Source organism: Malaclemys terrapin, chromosome 11, assembly GCF_027887155.1.
Source record: "Malaclemys terrapin pileata isolate rMalTer1 chromosome 11, rMalTer1.hap1, whole genome shotgun sequence".
Classification (NCBI taxonomy): domain Eukaryota; kingdom Metazoa; phylum Chordata; order Testudines; family Emydidae; genus Malaclemys; species Malaclemys terrapin.
The window spans coordinates 10,819,697-10,837,266 of record NC_071515.1 but is presented as its reverse complement, the minus strand read 5'-3'; the positions used below and the strand labels follow the sequence as shown (position 1 = coordinate 10,837,266).

The window sequence follows — 17,570 nt, the reverse complement described above, 5'->3', positions numbered from 1 at the left end:
CCCCCACATTCCTTTCCCTCATTGATCATTTCAGCTGGCTTTTCACTGCAGAGTGACCACAGATTCCAGCTCTTCTCATGATGCAAACTCTCCTTGTCCCATCTTGTGTTGCAGAGGTGTCAGAAAGCCTTGGCTGGGTGTTTTCAGCTCCTGGGATGGTCTTGTCCTAAGCAGATTAACAGCAAGAAGGCTTGGCACACCCATCCCCGGGTGGTGGACAAGATCTGCCAGCACTCTGTAAGTGAACAATCGGCTTCTCGTGAGTGCTGCTTCTAGACGTGGGACCGGAAACGTGTTCCCTCACTCACTGCTCTGATTGCATGTCTAGTACTAGCATACTGCACTCTGGCTTCCTCTTAGAAGCACCCAGCTCCCCCACTCCTCCCAGTGCCTGTCAGATCTGAACAGCCAGACCTGGCCAGGAGTTCAGTACGGAGGTGAAAGCTCACAACATAAAGAATCAGTTGATGGCAAAAATGCCTTCCGAATCCTGCAGGAAACTGGATGTCCCCATTTTTCACCTTACCCCAGCCCATTGGCCACTTCTGCACCGTATTTCCTATGCTCTGCACCCTCTCTAATGTCCTCCCCAGATGAAGCCCATACAACCAGGCTTCAGTGTTCTCTAGTGCCAGGCTCCAGCCCTGCAGTGCCAGCAGCTCAGACACCAGCAATGTGTCTGGTGACACTTTGAAATGGTCATTTAATGACTCTCTGGCATGTAGATGGTCGCCCCCAGGATACATGGAGATGGGAGCTGCATTCTTCCCACCCCTCCAAGCCAAGCAGCTACCTGGAGATGAAATCTCTCTTCTCCTCACCCTGCGGCCCCAGCAACAAGAAGCTTCTTTGGTTTCTATTCCTAGGTGCTGAAGCTCAAGAGCGTATCTGACATCTTGCTCCAATGTCTGGATCACCTCCAAAGCCCCCAGGCTCCAATACGACGGGCAGCAGCCATCTTTATCGGTAACCACGACTTTTCTTAAGCAACTTCTATCTGAGAGGTTGTCCCGTGTTCTGCTTGGAGGGCACTAGCAGCAAGAATTAACCCCCTGGGATCCTAATGTCTAGATTTCCTGCCCTTGAGGCAGTTGGGCTGGGGATTATATCAAAAGGCCTGGAGCAAATTACAACCCTACCCTCCAGCTCCACCGACTGGAATCCCTGTGGGACTGCAGCAATACCATAGCCATTGGCAATCAGGCTCTCTGTATCTTCCAAGACATGAGCCTCTTTGTCTTGGAGCTTGTGGACTTGTCTGATTATCCCAGGGACCACTTGAAAGCTGTTTTGCTTGTTGGAAAGACTGACATTTTTTAAAAGGTAGCCCCAGGGTAGGTGAAAACTCCTGCAAGATTCATTTCCATTGTACGTTCCAGGTTGCACTGTTCAAAGCTCAGAGCCCGCCATGGTCAGGCAAGAGAAGGAGCTGATACTGCAGTGTAAGTAGTTGCCACATGGCTGTGTTTGCATGTGGAAGGAGAGCTCATGCTCCTTGTAGGATATCAGGGTTGGAAGGGACCTCAGGAGATCACCTAATCCAACCCCCTGCTCAAAGCAGGACCAATCCCCAGATAGTGTTTGTTTGTTTTTTAAACCCCAGTTCTCTAAATGGCCCCCTCAAGGATTGAATTCACAACCCTGGGTTTAGCAGGCCAATGCTCGAACCACTGAGCTATCCCTCCCACTTGTGAACCAGTCTAGGAAAAGTGCAACTTCCCCGCCATGCTGCTGCATTGAGTTCAATTTAGACGTGGCCAGAGGTAGCTGTTGAGAGAGCCTGGACATCAGTCCCAGCTTTGTTTTCTCTGATGTCAGGCATCACTTCCATCTCCAGGTGCCAGAAGGTTTTACCAGGAGAAAGTAAATACCAGGCAGGGTGAGAGGCCCTGGCATGTGTCAGGGAGATGGTGCTAAGGAGGTGGATGCCCCAGAATGCAGTGGAAGATGGGCTGCCAAGGGCAGAGGACTTAAGCGGTTATCATCTGGCGATGACATTGATAGCCCTGGTGGGTCCAGAGCATCTGGGAGGAGTTAGTTGCTGTGGAAGATCAGGGGCGGCTCCAGGCACCAGCGCAGCAAGTGCGTACCTGGGACGGCAAGCCTCGGGGGGGCGGCGTGCCGGTCCCTGTGAGGGCGGCAGTCAGGCAGCCTTCGGCGGCATGCCTGCGGGAGGACCGCCGGTCCCGCAGCTTTGGCGGCAATTCGGCGGCAGGTACGCTGAAGGCGCGGGACCGGCAGATTACCGACAGAAACGCCGCTGAATCCGCGTGACCAGCGGACCGCCCGCAGGCATGCCACCAAAGGCCGCCTGACTGCCGTGCTTGGGGTGGCAAAAAACATAGAGCCGCCCCTGTGGAAGATACAGAGGCCCATGGTGCAGGTGCTAGGCATGCTAATACGATATGTGTTTTGACCTGAGCTTCCTCTCTCTGTCTCAGCTCTCAGTGGCCTGCAGCAAGATCCGGATTCCTCTGTCCGTGTCAGTGTCTCACGGGCCATTCAGCAAGTTCGGGATGGTGGCAGAAACCAGTCACCTCAGACCCTAGGAGCTAGATTCAGGAACCTGTTCTGCTGCTTGACTGGCCAGGAGGAGAGGGAAAATGCTCCTGACAGAGATCTCTTGGGTGGCCCGGACCTTTCCCAAAGCCACCGATGGGACTCAGGAGGGCCCTGAGTTCCCACAGAGAAGTTGGTGACTGGAGGAGGTCAGCTGAGCCACCACCCCAGCCCCGAAGCCAGTGCCTGCATGATCCTCTGGTAATTACCTGCATTGTTCCCCATGAGATGTAGGCAGCTGGGGATGAGTTTAAGTGACCCCAGTACTCAGCAGAATGATGGCTACTGGCTCCAGCTAAACAAAAAGGTGACAAGACTGTTAGTGTAAAACCAAGGGCATTTGCTCTCACGTCTCTGTCTTCCTTCCATAATGGAACGAGTTGCAAGATAGCTGGTTCATTAAATCAGCCACGGCATTAATGACCTTTTCCCTTTCTTCTGATTAGCCTCCGATCCGAAGATGGAATGCTGGGCTAGATGGACCACTGGTCTGATCGAATATGGCTGTTCGTATGATCCAGGCCTCTAGTTCCCCTTGGACAGTTAAATAAAACCCTTCATCTCTCCATCCATTGACATTATATAATCTCACTTTTCTTTAGACACTTGAGCCAGCACTTTCAAACATGGATGTCAATAGTTAGATACGTAAATCCATACTTCTTCAACGCTTAGCCGAACGGTCGGCCGTAGCAATTGTTCACCATTGATCCGTTCCTGTGCTTGACGGGCCGAGAGCCCAACGTCGGAATAGACTTGAGGCACCCATGTAATAGGGGGCCTGCCTTTGGGCTGCCTGCACCCCTTGATTGGTGGAATTGTCTCTCGGATGTTACGAGCCACTCAGAGAATGGCATTCGCCGGAACATCTTGTGGCATACTCGTGACATGTCTGAAAAGCATAAGACGCCATCTGCGGACAATGGCCCCAGTAGTCTGTAGACCGGAGCGACCATAAACATCTGCTTTACAAATGAAGTCCTTCCACTCTATGCCCAATATACAACGTTGGCATTTTATGTGGAAAGCCTCCAGCTTTGCCCACTCTGAGTGGCGCAGTCCCAATGTTTCGCAACCGTACAGCAGTACAGAGAGGATACAGCTCGATTAGATCCTGAACTTGGTTGTCGTGCCGAGATGATGTTGATTCCGTATTCATTGTAAACGACCCATGGCAGCGGCTGCAATGCCACACTCAGGCACCTAAATAAATGGCCTGAACTTTCTCAAATGCTGAATACCAAGAACTTCTCACTCGAATCTGCCGAAGCCGTGGCTGTTCAGCTCCTCTGAAAATCAATCCACTCGTCTAGATGCCTGAATATCTATGTTAGTGCCAGACTTTGGACATTGGCCTTAGCCTATGCATGGACTCTCATCCTACAATCCAGCCCCTCAACAGATACATCCCAGCTTCTGACTGTGAGCCATCCAGCTACAATGGGGAGGCCTAGATGCTGTAAGTGAATTAACATGTAATGATAGATAGACAGATAGATAGATAGTATAAGCTATTTTTTCTACTATCTGCCGTACGGATTTGCTCTGTAGGGCTTGCTGTCCCTGTTACTCATGGGTATTTATGTTGCAGAGCCCCACATGAGAGAGGGAAGGATTTCAGGCCCAAGGCCCAAGTGGGGCAGGAAGAAGCACACGCTCACCTCAGTTGCCATCTTTGCTGAGGTAAGTTTTGTTGACTTGTTGAACTGAGATTGCAGAGCGTTGCTCAGTCCCATATTCTCACAACTGGCAGTGCCCCATATATATGTCTGGGGCACCTTGCAATCTCATTTTTCTCACTTCTCTGTCTTCCTTCCATAACAGGATGAGTTGCAAGACAGCTGGTTCATTACATCAGCCATGGCATTATTGACCTTTTCCCTTTCTTCTGATTAGCCTCCGATCTCTGATACATTCTTTGTGACCTTGTAGGAAGAGATGGAATCTGTGCATTAGCCCTCTCATGCTACGGAGCCACGAGAAGGTTTGACAGCAGAAGTAGATGCAGTGTGGACGAATCTACGAGGGACTAACAGGTTCATGCCATATAGCAGGCCTGCACAACATACGGCCCGCGGTGGCGTGCCTGCCCATCAACAGGAGCCAGCAATGCGGGCGGCTGAGTCCAGCCCAATCAGAGCTGCGGTGGCGGGGCTTTCAGGTGCCCCCCCCGACCCGATGCCGGCGCAAGGATATTTTTGCGCCCTCGCGCGCCACCGGCTCCCCTGCCGCAAGCAGGACACGGGCACGGAGCCCTCGCGCGCTGCCGGCCCAACCCCCACCCCAAGAGGGACACGGGGATGGAGCCCTCGCGTGCCGCCGCACCTCTACCCGCCCCCGCCCTAAGCGGGACATGGGGATGGAGCCCTCGCGTGCCGCCGCACCTCTACCCGCCCCCGCCCTAAGCGGGACATGGGGATGGAGCCCTCGCGCACTGCCACGCCTCCACGCCCCCCGCGCCCCAAGCGGCACACGGGGATGGAGCCCTCGCGCGCCACCGCGCCTCCACCCGCCCCAAGCCCCAAGCGGGACACGGGGATGGAGCCCTCGCGCGCTGCCACGCCTCCATCCCCCCCCGCCGCGCCCAAAGCGGGACACGGGGATGTAGCCCTCGCGCACCGCCGCGCCTCCACCCGCCCCTGCCCCAAGCAGGATACGGGGATGGAGCCCTCGCGCGCTGCCACGCCTGCACCCCCCCCGGCCCCAAGGGGGACACGGGGATGGAGCCCTCGCGCGCCGCTGCGCCTCCACCCGCCCCCGCCCCAAGCGGGACACGGGGATGGAGCCCTCGCGCGCTGCCACGCCTCCACCCCCCCCGCCCCAAACGGGACACGGGGATGGAGCTCTTGCGCGCCGCCATTCCTCCACCCCCCCCACAGCCCCAAGCGGGACACGGAGCCCGCGCGCGCCGCTGCCCCTCCCCACTGCCCCAAGCGGGACACGGGCACGGAGCCCTCACCCCCGCCCAGCGGGACACAGGGCTCAGCCACCGCCCCCATCCTGAGCGCTTTTTGGCCCACCCCCCCCGGGACTCCTGCCCCATCCAACCCCCCGCGTTCCTTGATGCCCCCCCCCCGGGACCCCTGCTCCATCCACCCCCTTCCCTGTCCCCTGACTGCCCTCCATCGCCCCATCCAACTCCTCTCCTGATTCCCCATCCAAACACCCCTTCTCCCTGTCCCCTGACCACCCTTGGAACTCCTGCCCTTGACTGCCTCCCACCACCCCATCCAACCGCTGCTCCTTCCTGACTGCCCCCCGGGACCCTTGCCCCCATTCAATCCCCGTTCCCTGCCATCTGACCGCCCCGACGCCTATCCACCCCTCCACCACCTCCCTGAACTCGCCTGCCCTCTATCCAATACCCCCTCCCTGCTCCCTTACCGTGCTGCCTGGAGGTAGCTGGCGGCGCTACAGCCATGCCGCTGGGCTGGAGCCGGGCCACGCTGCCACCGCGCAGTGCCTGGAGCATCAGGTCAGTCGAGTTTGCAGCCCTCCTGCTTCCCACGAATCAGCTGTTCGCGCAGGAAGCCTGGGAGGGCTGAGAAGCAAGCGGTGGCTTCGCGCTCAGGCCTAGGGAGGCGGAGCGGAGGTGAGCTGGGGCGGGGAGCGGTTCCCGTGCGCGCCCCTCCCCCCAGGTTACCTGCTGTGGCGCGGACGGCTCCCCCCACCACAGCTCACCTCCGCTCCGTCTCCGCCTCCCTGGGCTTGAGCGCGAAGCCACCGCTTGCTTCTCTGCCCTCCCAGGCTTCCCGCGTGAACAGCTGATTCGCGGGAAGCGGGGGGGGGAGAAGCGGGGCGGAGTGTTCAGAGGCGGAGGCGGAGCGGAGGTGAGCTGGGGCTGGGGAGCGGGGCGGAGAGCTGGAGCACCCATGGGGTCGGCTCCTAAGGCGCCACTTTTGGATAATGTGCTCAGGGGGAGCAGCCGCTCCCTCTGCTCCCCCCAGCTACGGTCCTGATCACTTCAACTTACCGGTTGTTAAATTTAGAAGCCCTTTTAGAACCGGTCCCGCGCAGGACAACTGGTTCTAAAAGGGCTTCTAAATTTAACAACCGGTTCCCGCGAACCGGCTCCCGCTCACCACTGGAGACTCCCCTTGCCGCTCTCACCCTAGGAGCCAGAGACCTCCCAGCAGGGCTGGTGAGTGCGGCCAGGGAAGGGGGAAGGGTGTGGTGGAGTGAGTGTCTGGGAGGTGTGCGGGGGGTGCTGGGCTGTGAGGGTGTGGAGGGTGCTGGGCAGTTGGGGAGGTTTGTGTGTTTTGGGGTGCTAGGCAGTGGGGGCCTGTTGGGGGGTGCTGGGCAGTGACAGAGATCTCTGTGTGTCAGGGCACTGGGGGTCTGTGTGGGGCATTGTTTAGTTGTGGTGGTGGGGCTGTGCGGAAGGGCACTGGGAGGGAGAGAGGAGAAATCTGTGTGTATTGAGAAACTAGCAAGTGGGGGGTTCTATGTGGGATGCTGATGTGTATTAAGAGTTACCAGCTGGATTGAGGACTGATAGATTTGGACAGAGTTTATATTGAATGGGCAAATGAAAAAGATTGCAGGGAAAAACAGTAAGGTTAGTTTAGCAGTCTTTGACATTTCGACCAATAAAGAAATTAAAATGCATTTGTAATTACATATCTTATTCTTGGCTGATAATCATTTATTGATATTTTTTAGGAAAATTTTCAATTTAAAACACAAACTTTTGTTTTTCTTTTTTTTACTTATGGTGTCTCTATCTGAAAACCCATATAAATTGACACAAATTGCAAATTAAAACTTTTAAAATGTATAAGCATTTTACTCACTTGGGCGCATTTGCCTCATGGCACACAAATTTGAACTCTGCTTCAAAAATTTGCACAGAAGAAATTTTTCTTTTACCTTAATTATACTATCTGAGGAGCCCGCTATAACATAGTACCAAGGTTCAGTACAAAGTCATATAAAAGTTATACAAAAATGCATAATGCAGAGAGTTATCTACAACTGCATTGATTGACTGGACCTACAGGCTTCCACACGCCGTCAGTGCCTTGCTAGTGTGCCATGCGCCATGAGATATCTCTTCTCTTTGTGTGTGACTGTGAGTGTTTCCCTTGTGTGTGAATTTATTCAACAAAATCTTGAGCTTCATAATGGATACCATGAGTGAAAAGAAAAAGAGAAAAATAGAATCAGAGCACAGAGTTTTCAACACTGAATGGACGAATAAATACTTATGTACTATTTCCAAAGACAAAATATTGTGCTTCGTGTGTCGCAAAACGTTAGCCATTCTGAAAGAATACAACCTTCGGTGGCACTTTGAAACTAAACATCCCAATCTCGCCAAATTGAGCCCAAATGAAAAAATAATTAAAGCAGCCAGTTTAGCGAAAAACCTTAATAGAGAACAGCAAATTTTCAAGAAAGTGAGCACTGAGAACGATACAGTTACTAAAGTAAGCTTTAAAACAGGCCTGCACAACTCGTAAAACGGCGAGGGCCATATTACTCCAAAGAAAACAGCTGAGGGCCGAAACCCCCCGACTCCGTGGAAACACCCCCCCCCCCAGCGCCACCAAGCCCCGCGGAAACAAACCCTCCTTCCCCAGCACCGCGCCGCCGAAACAGCTAAGGTTTGGGGGGGAGGGGGTGTGATACTTTATTAAGAATTTTTCAATTAAATCAAACAATTTTTTTAAATTATTTTAATTTTTGTTATTAATCATGGAAAAATGAAAAACATCTGTTCCATTGAAAGAAAACATTTGTACTTTTCATAATTACCTTGCAAATTTAATGAGAAATATTACATCTCTTTTCGGCAACAAGCTTGTCGCATTCGGGGGTCATATTTGAAGTGGATATTTTCATAATGTCTTCCAAATGGTCGTCAGTCAGAGAAGAACGTTGCTTGTTTTTATTCATGTTCATGATGGAAAATGTTTGTTCACATATGTAAGTGCCTCCAAAAATGCTGAACGTTTTCAGTGCAACTTCATTGTCCAGACTTTTGTAGAAGTGCCGCAAGCTGCTTTCTCTGTGCTTATTTCGGTAAACTGCCGAACACTGACGTTCAATAACCTCCAACTGCAAATCTAGTGGCACTTCCTCTGGAGCCACAGAAAAGGGATCTTCAATCAGCTTCAACTGGACGTCTTCTTCTTTAGACAAAGTAAGTCTTCTGTCAAATTCTTCAATCAAAAGAATGATGTGCTTTGCGTATTTTTCTCCTAACTCGGCGTGTTTGTGCTGAGGGATACGCTGTGCACAAGTGGGAAAGTGACACATTTCACCTTTTGACAGCTGACTTCTGAAAAGTTTCAATTTCATTTTGAAAGCTTTCACTGCTGCACACATTTGAAAGATAAGTTGATTTTTTTCCCTGTAGTTGAATGTTGAGATCATTCAGGTGTGCTGTAATATCACAAAAGAAAAAGAGATCTTGATTCCAGGACTCATTTTCAAGCTCTGGGAATTTTATTGGCCCATTTTCTAGGAATTTTGCTACCTCCTCTTTCAAAGCAACGAAACGCTGGAGCACTCTTCCTCGACTCAATCACCTCATTTCTGTATGGTAGATTAAGTCATTGCACTCGGTGTCTACCCCTTCAAGAAAGGCTCGAAATGTCCTATGTTTTAGTCCTCTAGAACGGATGTAGTTTACAATGGAAACTACCACTGACATTACATGCTCAAATTTTAAGACTTTGCTACAAAAAACCTGCTGATGTATAATGCAGTGATGTTTGGTTATTTCTCTCACGATAAATTCTTCAAGAAGAGTAACTGCTCCAACATTTTTTTGGCACATAGCTGGAGCACCATCAGTACAAATGGCCACCAAGTTTGTGAAATCTAATCCCGACTTATCATTCATGCACTTTATCACTTCACTGGAGATTTCCTTTCCGGTTGTGCGACCCGTCATGGAGCACATGCCAGCAAGTTCTTCAGTAATTTCAAAGTTTTTATCAATACCTCAATAAAAATAAGAAGTTGGGCGGTGTCTTTTAAATCAGTGCTTTCATCCATAGCTAGGGAGTAAAAGCAGAATTCACTGACTCTCTGCTTTAACTGATCACTTAAATTGGTAGAAATGTCAGCTATTCTTCTCCGTACAGTCATGCGTGATAGACTGACATTCTCAAATATTCCCCTCTTTTCTGGACATAACTCAGATACAGCAATCAACATACACTTTTTTAATAACTCGCCTTCTGTGAAGCATTTCCCAGCAGCAGCAATTTCCTTAGAAATTTTAAAGCTTACTTTAGTAACTGTATCGTTCTCAGTGCTCACTTTCTTGAAAATTTGCTGTTCTTTACTAAGGTTTTTCGCTAAACTGGCTACTTTAATTATTTTTTCATTTGGGCTCAATTTGGTGAGATTGGGATGCTTAGTTTCAAAGTGCCACCGAACACTGTATTCTTTCAGAACGACTAACGTTTCGCGACACACGAGGCACAGTATTTTGTCTTTGGAAATAGTACATAAGTATTTATTCGTCCATTCAATGTTGAAAACTCTGTGCTCTGATTCTATTTTTCTCTTTTTCTTTTCACTCATGGTATCCATTATGAAGCTCAAGATTTTGTTGAATAAATTCACACACAAGGGAAACACTCACAGTCACACACAAAGAGAAGAGATATCTCACAGCGCATGGCACACTAACAAGGCACTGACGGCATGTGGAAGCCTGTAGGTCCAGGGGTCACTATATTACTGCACACAGCAGTCAATCAATGCAGTTGTAGATAACTCTCTGCATTATGCATTTTTGTATAACTTTTATATGACTTTGTATTGAACCTTGGTACTATGTTATAGCGGGCTCCTAAGATAGTATAATTAAGGTAAAAGAAAAATTTCCTCTGTGCAAATTTTTGAAGCAGAGTTCAAATTTGTGTGCCATGAGGCAAATGCGCCGAAGTGAGTAAAATGCTTATATATTTAAAAAGTTTTAATTTGCAATTTGTGTCAATTTATATGGGTTTTCAGATAGAGACATCATAAGTAAAAAAAGAAAAAACAAAAGTTTGTGTTTTTAAATTGAAAATTTTCCTAAAAAATATCAATAAATGATTATCAGCCAAGAATAAGATATGTAATTACAAATGCATTTTAATTTCTTTATTGGTCGAAATGTCAAAGACTGCTAAACTAACCTTACTGTTTTTCCCTGCGATCTTTTTCATTTGCCCATTCAATATATATAAACTCTGTCCAAATCTATCAGTCCTCAATCCAGCTGGTAACTCTTAATACACATCAGCACCCCACATAGAACCCCCCACTCGCTAGTTTCCCAATACACACAGATTTCTCCTCCCTCCCTCCCAGTGCCCTTCCCCACAGCCCCACCACCACAACTAAACAATGCCCCACACAGACCCCCAATGCCCTGACACACACAGATCTTTGAGTGGGAGTTCCATTGGAGGAGAAGGTACCTGTATTTGCATCTGTCTTTGTATTGCTTGTATGTGTAGAGGCCTGTAGGGGCAGCGTGCTGGGCGGGCAGCTGAGCCCTCATTGGGGGTGGAGCTTGGCTGAGGAGAGGGCCTATAAAAGCAGCCACCCAGCCAGGCAGTGGCAACAGCTGCGAGCAGCGGCACAGGAGGCAGCGAACAGGGCTGCTAACGGGAGTTTGAGTGGGAGTTCCATTGGAGGAGGTGGAAGGGGAGGCAGGAGGGCATGGTGCCCTGTGTGCTGTGTTTCCCCCGGTGCAGAGGGCACAGCTGAGCAGGCGGGCCCAGGCAACAGCAGCCATGAGCCAAGCCGCAGGTGACAATGCAGATGATTGCATGCGGCAGCTGAGGTATGTACATGGTCCTAGCAGATACATGAACAGAGGTATGTGTGCATGAAATGCCGCCTAATAGAACTGCTGGAAGAAAAGATCTGAGGCTTGGAGATGCAGGTAGATACCCTGATAGAGTTTAGAAGGGGGTTCGAGCACCCGATGGAGCAAAGGCAAGTGGGGGCTGAAGGGGAATGCTCAGGGGTACAGGTGGTAGCAGGGGCTAAGACCTGTGAGGGGGGAATGTCGGGGGGAGAACAAGGGCAGTGGAAGCATGTGACTGTGAGAAGCAGGCAAAGGAAAAGGAGGGCCAGTGAAGGAGAAATAGAGCTCAGGAACAGGTTTGGGTGTTTGGAGAACGAGGAAGGAGTGCAGCAGGTGGTAACTGAAGGGGGCAGGGTGAGGAAAAAGAGACGAGCAGCTAGTCCCATAGAAAGAGGGGAGGAGTTGATGGAGACAGCACCAATTCTGGGTCCCGGGAGGATACAGGATGACGTAAGGGGGACTATAAGGGAAAATAGGAATGGACAAGGGTTGCAACTAGAGGGAACAGGGGATAGATTAGTAGATCGCACTGCCACCAGGCAAAGGCAAGTGTTTGTGATTGGGGACTCCTTACTGAGGAGGTTGGACAGGCCTGTAACCAGGGCGGACCCAGAGAACAGAAGGGTGTGCTGTCTCCCGGACGCTAAGATACGGGATGTGGACTTGTGGCTGAAAAGGATCCTGTTTATATTTATAATGGAGATATCCCATCTCCTAGAACTGGAAGGGACCTTGAAAGGTCATCGAGTCCAGCCCCCTGCCTTCACTAGCAGGACCAAGTACTGATTTTGCCCCAGATCCCTAAGTGGCCCCCTCAAGGATTGAACTTACAACCCTGGGTTTAGCAGGCCAATGCTCAAACCACTGAGCTATCCCTCCCCCCTAAAAGGAGCAGGTAAGAAACCCTTGATCATCCTTCACGTAGGAACAAATGATACGGCTAGGTTCTCGCTAGAGTAATCAAGGGAGATTATGCCAGGCTGGGGAAGACGCTTAAGGAATTCGAGGCTCAGATCATCTTCAGTGGGATTCTGCCTGTTCCTAGAGAAGGGCAGTAAAAGGGTGAAAGGATTGTGATGACAAATAGTTGGCTAAGGGAGTGGTGCTATAAAGAGGGCTTTGGGATGTATGGACACTGGGAGGCTTTCGGGGACAGAAAACTGTTCTCACGGGACAGACTTCACCTGAGTAGGGAAGGAAATAGACTTCTGGGAGGGAGGCTGGCTCATCTCATCAAAAGAGCTTTAAACTAGGAATTTGGGGGAGACGGTTGGGAGATGTCCAGTTAATCTCCACACCAGATTATAACATTGAGAGGGAGAACAATGAGATAAGAACAGATACAGCCAAGGGGAAGAGATTGGACATAAGGAGGGGGGGGGGTGGATACCAGACTAATGGGTCATACTAGCAGTACGGTGTCCATATCAAATGGGAGAACGAATGTGAGAGAGGCCAAAAGGCATAAATTAAGATGTTTATACACCAATGCGAGAAGCCTAGGTAACAAAATGGAGGAATTGGAGCTCCTGGTCCGAGAAATGAAACCGGATATCGTAGGAATAACTGAAACGTGGTGGAACAGTAGTCATGACTGGAGTACAGGTATGGAAGGGTATGTGCTGTTTAGGAAAGACTGGATCAAAGGTAAAGGTGGGGGAGTAGCATTGTATGTCAATAATGAGGTAAACTGTAAAGAAATAATAAGCGATGGAATGGATAAGACGGAGTCTGTCTGGGCGTTACTCACATTGGGTAAAAGAACTACTAGAGCCTCCCCTGGGATAGTGCTTGGGGTGTGCTATAGACCGCCGGGATCTAGCCTGGATACGGACAGAGAGCTCATTAATGTTTTTAGGGAAGTAAATACTAATAGGAACTGTGTAATCATGGGAGACTTTAACTTCCCAGATATAGATTGGGGAACAAATGCTAGTAACAATAATAGGGCTCAGATTTTCCTAGACGTAATAGCTGATGAATTCCTTCATCAAGTAGTTGCTGAACCGAAAAGGGGGGATGCCATTTTAGATTTGGTGCTGGTGAGTAGTGAGGACCTCGTTGAGGAAATGGTTGTAGGGGACAACCTTGGCTCAAGTGATCATGAGCTAATTCAGTTTGAACTAAATGGAAAGATTAACAGAATTAAATCGGAGACTAAGGTTTACGATTTCAAAAGGGCTAACTTTAATAAATTAAGGAGACTGGTTAGGGAAGTGGATTGGACTAACATATTTAGGATCTAAAGGTGGAAGGCGCCTGGGATTATTTCAAGTTGAAGTTGCAGGAGCTGTCAGAGGCATGTATCCCAAGAAAGAGAAAACGGTTCATAGGCAGGAGATTTAGACCGAGCTGGATGAGCAAGCATCTCAGAGGGGTCATTAAGAAAAAACAGGAAGTGTACAGGGAATGGAAGAGGGGGGGATCAGCAAAGAAACCTACCTTATTGAGGTCAGAGCATGTAGAGATGGAGTGAGAAAAGCAAAAATCCGAGTAGAGTTGGACCTTGCGAGGGGAATTAAAACCAATAGTAAGAGCTTTTATAGCCATATAAATAGGAAGAAAACAAAGAAAGAAGAAGTGGAACCGCTTAAGACTGTAGATGGAGTGGAGATTAAGGATAATCTAGGCATGGCACAATATCTAAATGAATATTTTGCATCGGTATTTAATGAGGCTAATGAAAGGCTGAGGAATAGTAGAAGCGAGACGGATGGGAATAAAGGAGTGGGGATTGACATTACTGTATCCGAGGTAGAAGCCAAACTCGAACAGCTTAACGGGACTAAATCGGGCGGACCGGATGATCTTCATCCGAGAATACTAAAAGAACTGGCGTGGGAAATTGCAAGCCCGTTAGCGATAATTTTTAATGAATCCATAAACTCGGGGGTGGTACCGTTTGACTGGAGAATAGCTAATGTGGTTCCTATTTTCAAGAAGGGGAAAAAAAGTGACCCGGGTAACTACAGGCCTGTTAGTCTAACATCTGTAATATGCAAGTTCTTGGAAAAAATTTTGAAGGAGAAAGTAGTTAAGGACCTTGAGGTCAATGCCAATTGGGACAAATTACAACACGGTTTTACGAAAGGTAGATCGTGCCAAACCAACCTGATCTCCTTCTTTGAGAAAGTAACAGATTTTTTAGATAAAGGAAATGCAGTGGATCTAATATACCTCGATTTCAGTAAAGCGTTTGATACGGTACCGCATGAGGAATTATTGGTTAAATTGGAAAAGATGGGGATCGATATGAAAATCCAGAGGTGGATAAGGAATTGGTTAAAGGGGAGACTGCAGCGGGTCGTACTAAAAGGTGAACTGTCAGGTTGGAGGGAGGTTACCAGTGGAGTTCCTCAAGGTTCGGTTTTGGGTCCAATTTTATTTAATCTATTCATTACTGACCTCGGAACCAAATGTAGGAGTGGGCTGATAAAGTTTGCGGATGACACAAAGTTGGGAGGTATTGCCAATTCGGAAAAGGATCGGAATATCCTGCAGGGAGATTTGGATGACCTTGTAAACTGGAGTAATAGTAATAAGATGAAATTTAATAGTGAGAAGTGTAAGGTTATGCATTTAGGGATAACTAACAAGAATTTTAGTTATAAGCTGGGGACGCATCAGTTGGATGTAACGGAAGAGGAGAAGGACCTCGGAGTCCTGGTTGATCGCAGGATGATTATGAGTCGGCAATGTGACGTGGCCATGAAAAAAGCTAATGCTGTCTTGGGATGCATTAGGCGAGGTATTTCTAGTAGAGATAAGGAGGTGCTGGTTTCGTTATACAAGGCACTGGTGAGACCTCATTTGGAGTACCTGTGTGCAGTTCTGGTCTCCCATGTTTAAAAAGGACGAAATCAAACTGGAACGGGTACAAAGAAGGGCCACTAGGATGATCCGAGGAATGGAAAATCTGTCGTATGAAAGGAGACTCGAGGAGCTCGGTTTGTTTACCTTAACCAAAAGAAGGCTGAGGGAGGATATGATTGCTCTCTTTAAATATATCAGAGGGATAAATACCAGGGAGGGAGAGGAATTATTTCAGCTCAGTACTAATGTGGACACTAGAACCAATGGATATAAACTGGCCGTCGGGAAGTTTAGGCTTGAAATTAGACGACGGTTTCTAACCATCAGAGGGGTGAAGTTTTGGAACAGCCTTCCAAGGGAAACAGTGGGGGCGAAAGACCTCTCTGGCTTTAAGATTAAGCTTGATAAGTTTATGGAGGGGATGGTTTGATGGGATACAGTGATTTTAGTCAATAGGTCAATAACAATGGTCAATGATGGGATATTAAAAGTTACTACAGAGAACTTTTCCAGGAGGACTGGCTAGAGAATCTTGCCCGCATGCCATATTTGGGGTCAGGAAGGAATTTTCCTCCAGGGTAGATTGGCAGAGGCCCTGGAGGTTTTTCGCCTTCCTCCGCAGCATGGGGCAGGGGTCGCTTGCTGGAGGATTCTCAGCAACTTGAAGTCTTTAAATAATGATTTGGGGAGTTCAACAGCTAAGTCAAGGGAGAGAATTCTTCCAGCAGTGGGTGGGTCAGGTTTTGTGGCCCACATCATGTGGGAGGTCAGACTAGATGATCATAATGGTCCCTTCTGACCTTAGAGTCTATGAGTCTATGAGATCTCCCTCACTGCCCAGCACCCCCCAACAGGCCCCCACTGCCTAGCACCCCAAAACACACAAACCTCCCCCACTGCCCAGCGCCCTCCACACCCTCACAGCCCAGCACCCCCCGCACACCTCCCAGACACTCACTCCACCACACCCTTCCCCCTTCCCTGGCCGCACTCACCAGCCCTGCTGGGAGGTCTCTGGCTCCTAGGGTGAGAGCGGCAACGGGAGTCTCCAGTAGTGAGCGGGAGCTGGTTCGCGGGAACCGGTTGTTAAATTTAGAAGCCCTTTTAGAACCAGTTGTCCTGCGCGGGACCGGTTCTAAAAGGGCTTCTAAATTTAACAACCGGTAAGTTGAAGTGACCAGGACCGTAGCTGGGGGGAGCAGAGGGAGCGGCTGCTCCCCCTGAGCACATTATCCAAAAGTGGCGCCTTAGGAGCCGACCCCATGGGTGCTCCAGCTCTCCGCCCCGCTCCCCAGCCCCAGCTCACCTCCGCTCCGCCTCCGCCTCTGAACACTCCGCCCCGCTTCTCCCCCTCCCCCCCCGCTTCCCGCGAATCAGCTGTTCGCGCGGGAAGCCTGGGAGAGCAGAGAAGCAAGCGGCGGCTTCGCGCTCAAGCCCAGGGAGGCGGAGACGGAGCAGAGGTGAGCTGGGGTGGGGGGAGCCGTCCACGCCACAGCAGGTAACCCGGGGGGAGGGGCGCCCAGGGGAACCGCTCCCAGCCCCAGCTCACCTCCGCTCGGCCTCCCTGGGCCTGAGTGCGAAGCCGCCGCTTGCTTCTCAGCCCTCCCAGGCTTCCTGCGCGAACAGCTGATTCGCGGGAAGCGGGGGGGCTGCAAGCTCAGACTGACGCGGTGCTCCAGGCACTGCGCGGTGGCAGTGTGGCCCGGCTCCAGCCCAGCGGCGCGGCTGTAGCACCGCCAGCCACCTCCAGGCAGCGCGGTAAGGGAACAGGGAGGGGGTATTGGATAGAGGGCAGGCGAGTTCAGGGGGGTGGTGGAGGGGTGGATAGGCGTCGGGGCGGTCAGATGGCAGGGAACAGGGGGATTGAATGGGGGCAAGGGTCCCGGGGGGCAGTCAGGAAGGAGCAAGGGTTGGATGGGGTGGTGGGAGGCAGTCAGGGGCAGGGGTTCCAAGGGTGGTCAGGGGACAGGGAGAAGGGGTGTTTGGATGGGGAATCAGGAGAGGAGTTGGATGGGGCGGTGGAGGGAAGTCAGGGGACAGGGAAGGGGGTGGATGGGGCAGAGGTCCTGGGGTGGGCATCAAGGAACGCGGGGGGTTGGATGGGGCAGGAGTCCCGGGGGGGGGCTAAAAAGCACTCAGGACGGGGGCAGTGGCTGAGCCCTGTGTCCTGCTGGGGGGGGGGGGGGGGCGAGCGCTCCGTGCCCGTGTCCCGCTTGGGGCAGTGAGGAGGGGCAGCAACACATGCGGGCTCCATGTCCCGCTTGGGGCTGGGGGGGGGTGTGGGTGGAGGCGCGGCGGCGCGCGAGGGTGGGGCGGGGGGGGGGGGGCCGGCAGCGCGCGAGGGCTCCATGCCCATGTCCCGCATTGCTGGCTCCTG

General features: G+C 50.7%; 1 long non-coding RNA gene across 1 annotated transcript; it reads left to right on the top strand.

The window, feature by feature from the left end:
* The first annotated feature begins 3,927 nt into the window (after positions 1-3,927).
* Positions 3,928-4,624, top strand: LOC128845550 (uncharacterized). The gene is made up of 3 exons (XR_008446670.1): positions 3,928-4,018; positions 4,151-4,242; positions 4,384-4,624. It is a non-coding gene; the product is annotated as an uncharacterized LOC128845550 (long non-coding RNA).
* The last annotated feature ends 12,946 nt before the right edge of the window (positions 4,625-17,570 follow it).